Source organism: Chanodichthys erythropterus, chromosome 16, assembly GCF_024489055.1.
Source record: "Chanodichthys erythropterus isolate Z2021 chromosome 16, ASM2448905v1, whole genome shotgun sequence".
Taxonomy (NCBI): domain Eukaryota; kingdom Metazoa; phylum Chordata; class Actinopteri; order Cypriniformes; family Xenocyprididae; genus Chanodichthys; species Chanodichthys erythropterus.
The window spans coordinates 8,397,060-8,405,205 of record NC_090236.1 but is presented as its reverse complement, the minus strand read 5'-3'; the positions used below and the strand labels follow the sequence as shown (position 1 = coordinate 8,405,205).

At 36.2% G+C, this 8,146-nt stretch overlaps 1 protein-coding gene across 2 annotated transcripts in view; it reads left to right on the top strand.

Moving 5' to 3' along the window:
• The first annotated feature begins 3,804 nt into the window (after positions 1-3,804).
• The window catches only part of per2 (period circadian clock 2), a 42,641-nt gene continuing 38,299 nt past the window's right edge, over positions 3,805-8,146 (top strand). Inside the window, exon 1 of one of the 2 annotated variants that reach the window (XM_067363639.1) lies at positions 3,805-3,986. The gene's annotated coding sequence lies outside the window, so the exon portion shown is untranslated. The remainder of the gene's footprint in view (positions 3,987-8,146) is intronic. The other variant, XM_067363638.1, reaches the window with a different exon arrangement.

Genomic DNA, 8,146 nt, shown 5'->3' with positions numbered 1-8,146 from the left:
ATGAACTTCACATATCTTGCAAAAGTCATTTTAATACCCTCAGAGACCCTAAAGGGACCTTCCATCTCACTTCCCGATATTCCAGCCCAAATCATCACCCGCCAGGTGCTTGCTTATAAACTTTCATTAATAAGCCTTTATCTGACCAAGTTCTGCTGTGCTCTAAATCACTCAGAAATCTTGATAATTTGATAATCTCCATTCAGTTTCACACATTATTAGTTGTTTTCATGCCTTTTGCACATTGGACCATTTCATGCTTTTCAGCTTCAGAAAGATATTTCTTCCTCCCCATATTGCAAAAGAACTGTGACTTTCTTAATAATGTGGAACAACCTCTAAGTAGTGTTTCCATAGATCTGGCAAATTATTTTGTCTGATATTGATACCAGTTATCTAAAAAGACATGGATAAATAAACAAACAAACATTTTCTTAGAAAAACTAAAATCGAAATGTTTATTCTACTGAAATCTTACTGATATGTCACTTGCATAATAATTTGGAACGCAGCATATATCTGTTCCAGCGTCATGTTACAGAGTTTATATCATGAGAATGGAACTCAGCTTTGATCAAATTAGGCCAAACAGATGACATTACCTATACAGCCAACCTGGTTATGACAGAGAGAGTCACTGAGTGCGAGTTCAGCACGAAGTAGGACATGAAGCTTGAATAACTCACATTTAACAGACATTTTAGGCTATATAGACATTTTAATAGATTATACAGTTTAAAACCAAATGACTCACAGACACATTAAAGGAAACAATGTATTTCACATCCAGAATGAGTTGAGCATTTCACTGTAGGTCATAACTGTTAAGCTTTAGAAGACTCAGAAAGTCAAGGTTTTTAGATTATTTAGCTAATAATGCATTACTATAATAAGCATGAATGAATATGCTTTATTTTTAAAGTAATAAACCTATTTTAGGCTTTCCAACATTGAATGAATTCTAATTATAATCAAAATCTTTGCTGCTTCCACCTGATTTTTCCCCCAACTATAAGGAAGTCATAATGCATTATAATGTGATCTTCTTCTCAATAAAGGACATTCTACCACTGAATTCAACCAAAAGTTGGTCTCTTAGATTTTACATGCAGAATATTTCATTTCATTATCCATAAATGTCATTCATTATGAAACAATCCCCCCACATCCCCCAAAACGGTCACCTCATAATAAAGCAGTAAGTGCACTTTTTGCTGAAAACCACTCTAATAATGCATAATTCGAGAGCCTTGTTATGGGATTGATTTGGCCCTCTGTCGTCTTTTACATGCGTCACTTTCACAGCATTTCACAAAACCCAAAAGAACCAATGTCAAACACACTCAAACGGCCTTGATCTGATGAGTATCTGATAAAAGTGGAACTATTAAAAATGGTCCCACTCAATTCACTGACTCATGGTTTTCTCAGTTATAAAGTGCTTCCGCTAGGACTGTAAACATTACACCCACATGTCCCTGTTGGATCAATTGGACATTTAGAGTGTTTGCATCCTCATTCATGCCATTAATGAGGACTTCCACTTTGATCTGTCATGCTATCCATTTGTGTACTCACTATCAGGCCTCAGTTATGGAATAACCAGGGCTGGAAATGGGGAGAACCAGGGGGGATGGAGCTCCAGTTCAAAATGTAGAGGATATCCATCTTTTATCCATGTAAAAGCCTCTGAATCTCTGGTTTAAAAATATAAAATATGTCCAACTATGGTAAATCTCCACCATTTCCATCACTGAAAATATTCATTTATTCATTTATTTTTAGCTCCATCCCCCCTGGTTCTCCCCATTTCCAGCCCTGGTTATTCCATAACTGAGGATAGTGAATTTTCTGAATCTCTGGTTTAAAAATATAAAATATGTCCAACTATGGTAAATCTCCACCATTTCCATCACTGAAAATATTCATTTATTTTTAGCTCCATCCCCCCTGGTTCTCCCCATTTCCAGCCCTGGTTATTCCATAACTGAGGATAGTGAATTTTCTGAATCTCTGGTTTAAAAATATAAAATATGTCCAACTATGGTAAATCTCCACCATTTCCATCACTGAAAATATTCATTTATTCATTTATTTTTAGCTCCATCCCCCCTGGTTCTCCCCATTTGCAGCCCTGGTTATTCCATAACTGAGGCCTGATAGTATAACATATAACAAATATTCATTTTCAGTGTTTTAATTTCACTGGAGTACACAATATTCTATCTGGAGCGCTATCTGGATCAAATCATTTGAAATATTAATACAATGGCCTTTGCACTTTCAGAGTTCATTAGTGCTCAGAAACGGCTGGCAGCAGACAACACTATAATGATCAGCTGTTAATAATGTATGTATTTGCTTATATAACAAAATACCTGCTTCTTATTGTGCATACAGCAGAAAGCTTCTGAGCATTTATTGTGGCTGTGTTTTTTAATATTCTCAGAAAGAGGAGCAAGAGACAGAACGTGTTCTGTATCTGTTGGTCTGGTGTGATTTGTTGCCCAATTTTGTGGATCCATATTGGAAGAGATGGAAGCCATCTGGTGTTATTGAGATTTATTTTAAATAGCTTTGTGTGTAAATGAGAGGAGAAAATGTGAGAAATCACACACAAAAAAAATCCCACCCATCTTCTTTGAGAAATTTATGTTCAGTTGGAGCACCTCAAGGTATTAAAATGTGAGTTCATGTCCTCACTGATTTTTATTGCCATATTCAGTACAACAGCACAATTGCTCATGTGATATTGCTTAAATGGAAGATGGAACGAGCTATTCAAAAACAACTGATTGGAAATCATAATCATGGCAATCACAATCAGCACAATTCGCCAAAGAATAAAACGTGTTTACCCATCACATAAATGGCTGTTTCAGCAGATCAGACCAGAACATTGCCTTGAAATAAGTAAAAATAAATGAATGCAGGAAATGAAAAACAATTACTGGCAAAAGGCAAGATGACTCCTCTACTAACAGATGGGGATGGAGAGTGTTCAAACAGAGAGTGTTTCCTGCTCATACTGGTATTGTGGGCTCTAATAAACTCACATATCCAGAGTGCTTTCTGAAACACTTATAGCCTTTATTATTTTTATTTTTTTTGTATAATCTATGGTACAAGGAAAAAGCCTTCCTGTGAAAACTGATTTATTGCAAAGGATGCTCAACCTGAAAGATAACATTGCAGCTCAAACATAGGCAATATACAGTTTGACTAATAAAAGCAAAAAAACAATACATGAGATCTTATGCAACAGCATCTTTGTTATGTGTTATGAAATGCCAAAAAGTGATAGAAATAAACCAAGAGTGCAGTAGGGTTATATGTTATATGTATGTATTACTCTAAGATAGGTAAACGTTACCGCGAGAAAAGTCATCTAGAAAACCTACTGGATAATTTCGAGCAATCACGCACGTCCATCCGAGGTATTCTAATAGCATCACATGCCGGGTTTCGCTCATACAGTGCGAGACCACATTGACTGTACACACACTTGTATAACCGTTTGTATAACGCTCAGCGTACTCGGCTTTCCCGGACCAACCACACGCTTTTCCCTCTTCAGCGTCCCATTCACCAGCCTTTTCTTACTACTGATTTGTCCATACGCAGCGCACTCCGTCACTGGCCATGGGTGTCCACGTGAGGCGTATGACACACTTATGTAAAAAGACTGGCGGACCTCTCGGCCAATCACAGTGCGTTTCTGGCATTTCCGCATTTTTTGCATGCAAATACGCTGCGTTTGGCCAATAGGAGTGTAGTGTGGGAGGTGTTTGAATTCAGGTCATGCTGCGAGCTCGGGAGATCCAGGGCAGCGGTGTGAGAGAGCGTTCGCCGGTGAAGTGTGTCAAACTGACGCTGCGACTTGACTGGAATTTCAGGAAGATATTATTTTATTTAGCCGGACAGGACGGAGACCTGCTTTGAGACATCCAGCCTGTAACAAAAGGAAGACTTTTTTAAGTTGTCAGGTAAGATACATTCATGTTGTTTAGAAGACTCTCCTGTTAAAAGGTTGTATAACACTTTCCATTGACTGCAATGTGACCGGTTCTCTTAAACAAGTTTATGTCGTGAACACAAAGTGGTGCGCATACATATAGACAAGTCACATTTGTGATGTGTGATATACATCTGTTCAGTCATATATATGTCAAATATGTATGTTTTATATGTGTTAAACTCACTCGTTGCATAACTGTGTCAGTTAGGTCATCTTCGGTCAGTGCTCCAGAGCAAAGCCCTATTTATCACTAGTTTTGTCCTCCTTGTTTACCTCAATGAAGAAAAGCCATATAACTGTTTTTATATGCACCCCATTTACTGAGACTATGAAACTGCTATGTATTTTGCTAAAAAGTGAACACTAGTTATGAAACAGCCTACTAGCCTCGTTTGTGATGGCAAGCCATTTTAACATTTATTTTTTAAAACTCAATTGTATAGCCTATGTCTTTGTTATTAGTACTTATTTCAATTTTTTTTGTAATAAATGCAATAGTGAATAATATGTTTTTCATTTTCACTAGCAGCTATTCAATGTGTATTCAAACTTCTTACATTTTCTTAAAAAAATCCATGTAGTAACAACTGAAATAGATACTTACATTTAATAAATTAAAAAGTTTAAGAGTTTATTCAGTTTGTTATGGGATAACTAGTACATATTCTAGTAACTAAGAAATATTTGATATTTCCTAATAGATAGTTAGGTGAGGAATAAGTAATAGTTTCTTGTGAATAAGTACCAGTGCCATTGAATAGTTACTAGTAAAATGTAAAAAGATACCAGTAACCATAAATTAGTAGTAGTAATTGGAAGAAATAAAAAAAATAGAAGTACTAGTAACAAAAAATATACACTAGTAATAAATGAATAATTGCTAGAACAGCTTGCCACATGTTTTCCCTCACAAAATGAATTGAATGAATCTCAACCTTTACTACTGTATGGGTCTGGATGTGAGCATTATACATCATTGCAGACTGTATATATAATTGTCACGGGTAGAGTCATGATGTTAGATAATGTCTTGCTGTAACACATGCCACTGATGCACACATAAGACTTATGCTTGAGACAATGAGGCACGTATTGCATAAGTTTTAGTTCACATGAATTAATTCATACACTTTAAATCAAATTCACTGCCAGTATGTGGTCATTTTAACTCTGAATACTAGTTATATCTTCTGTAGAACACAAATGGAGATGTTACGCAGAATGATAGTCTCAGTCACCATTCGCTTTAATATGAATCTTTTTGCCATTCATTGAAAGTGAATGGTGACTGAGACCATCATTGTGCCTTACATCTCCTTGTGTTTTCCATGAAAGCAAGAATGTCGTATGGGATTAGAACAACATGAGGATGAGTAAGTGAAGGCAGAAAAACATATTTTTGGTCAAGCTTTGTCTTTAAATTGATTTTAAATGGGTAAATATAGCCTGAAGTTGGCAGTTGTCCACTAATGTCGCAGTGTATGCTGGGTAGTTAAGCTTGAACTCAGATAGTTCAGACACAGAGGTAGGCAGTGGGATGTTTGCAGGTTATTATAGCTGACCTACTCCTACAAGAGGTGCTCCAAATACCTTAATCTGCCTCTACTGTATCGAGCACATAAACTCTGCATGTACATAAACTGTTTTTATAGTACTTTTTTGTTTCAAAGCAGATTTATAGAAAATCATGGTTCATTTTTAAAATATCCTAATATCTTCATCCTTATATCCTTCCTATGCTGTTTTTTCAGCACTTGATTAGCAGGTCTTTTTCTCAAAGCTGAACTCTAATTGATCATCACAATTTCTTTGCAATCATTTCCCAAAATCGTTTGTGTTATATTAGCTAATTTGCATTTTCATTTGCATATGTTGTGATTTATTCTATTTAAAATGGACATGTTTAATGAAAAGTACATTTTGTAGATGTTTTCATTCAACATCTGCTTTGATTTGCATATGCTGCGTTGTTTAAACGAAATCAGGAGTGGAATGCCATTTTTCTTGTTGGTTTTTTTATTTCGTCTCATATTTAGTCTACTTTCTTGGCCAAGACTGTGAATGTTCCAGAGCTTGATCCAAATGAGAACCTAGAGACATGTAATTGTTGGGTCTATTTTTGGTGGTGCTGTAAAGAGACTCTGGAATAATGGTTGCACATGCAGCACTGACGTAATCAGGAACTGACCATCATCTTTTCCTAACAGTGGACACAATTCCTAATACTAACATGGTTTAGATTTTCAATAAATTGTCATTTAGCACCTACTATGAATGATAAATGCAATTTATGTAATTGATTCTTTAAGAATCTTTTGATTCTAAAAGAAATAAAGAATGTGCTTTGCATGATCTGTCTTGGTGAAAACATTCTTCAAATAAAGCTGTTTCAGATGCATGTTGTAGGGCCACATGGGTCGTTGTTGAACTTCTCACTCAGGCTATAAAAGAGAAAGTGTGGGCGAGCAGTTTTTGGTGGTGTGTCTGATATCAGGACTCGCTCAACAAGATAGGCGATGGGATTGGCTGCTGGAGCAGAGTATGCAGTGGGAGGGTAGGAAGTAATGACGCACGAAGAGTGTCCTCGGGTGCATTTTTATGTATTTAGAGACTATTGCTGGCTCAGAGCCACACGAACAGTCCATCAAGCCAAAGCATTCATTGATGCTATCTTTCCAAGTTGTGGGTTTATTCTGTTGAGTGGTTCAATGGGAATTAGATGAGAAACAGAACAGTCATGGAATTGGATTACACAGAGGATGTGATATTTTAAAGTACAGCTTTATTCCCAGTTTTTCTCTTCCATCCTTTTTTTTTTTTAAAGGTAATTTTTCGAAGGCTTTAAAAGTCTTTTTTCGGCATTAAATGAATTTACCTTTACAGAAATGTATGTTTAAAGTTATTTAAATTCAAATAATGAGGAATGGCGTCATATTGGTAGCCTAATAAAAGTCATTTTATTCTATGTGGAGTGGTTCGCCTATGAGGGAAGACATATTGGGAGAACAAGACCAGCTGAATACAAACTAATGGAGGTTATGCATAACAAACTTCCATATTCATATTCAGCTCTTTTGTATTCGCTTCAATAAAAAAAAAACATAACTGATGTCCGTCGCACATGCCGATTGACATCTAAAAGTTAATTTTTCTTCTTCTCACTAACATTGGATTATTAAAACTTAATAAAACACCAGCAATAAACATAATTAGTTAGCAAATTAGTTAACCATGTTTTGTTTTTTTGCTGGTGATGGCTCTTTCACTGCTAAAATCAAAGCATCTCATTGGAATTCGCACTCATCTTCTGTGAACAGTAAGTCCCGCTTTCTTCGATTTGATTGGCCAGCTCACTCATTGGTGGTTTTGGCCATGGGATGTAATGAGGCCTGTTTTCCTGTTTGATCATGTGATGTTCGACATAAAGCCTATTTAATCTCTTTAGCCACCTACTATTGGACAGTTTTGATCATAGAATAAAATAACAATGGCTTACTGTGAATTTTAACATTGGCATTTGTAGCCCCTTAAAACAGCTGTTGCACGATGCGTGTTGCAAAATTGAGTGCACATTTAGGTTATCTGCACAATTGTAATTGTGAAACGAAGAAAAAAAGTTTTCCGTAAGTATTTCCATGTTAGGAATATAATGGTAGTCAAAGCTAGTGCTGTTTCATTTGTGAAAACTTTCAACTATTACAAGTGTTTGGCATGCATACTTAGTTTTACTGGATTACATAATTGACTAGTGCAAACAGAATCTCATATATAGACATGGATTTCAAACACTGCACTGTCATTAGATTTTATTAGTGTGTAACCTGAGAAAAGTCTCCCCTTTCAGAAATCGGTCTGACCCACACAGCATTATTATTACCACTACGCATATATGCTTTGAGATAACAATTTTGATTTCCTGGAGGGGTTTTCCTACTGACCTGGTCCTGCTGCTTTCACCTTCTCTTGTGGCCACCTACAGTAGATAGACAAGCAGAAGTGTAGATAAGGAATTGATTGATAGTGCTTTTTTTCCTAGGCGAGAGTGGAAGATATCGCAAAAAGGTCTTCCTGTGTTGGTTGAAACCAGTTACAGCTGGATACGCTTGTTGTATTCTGTAATCTGTAGTA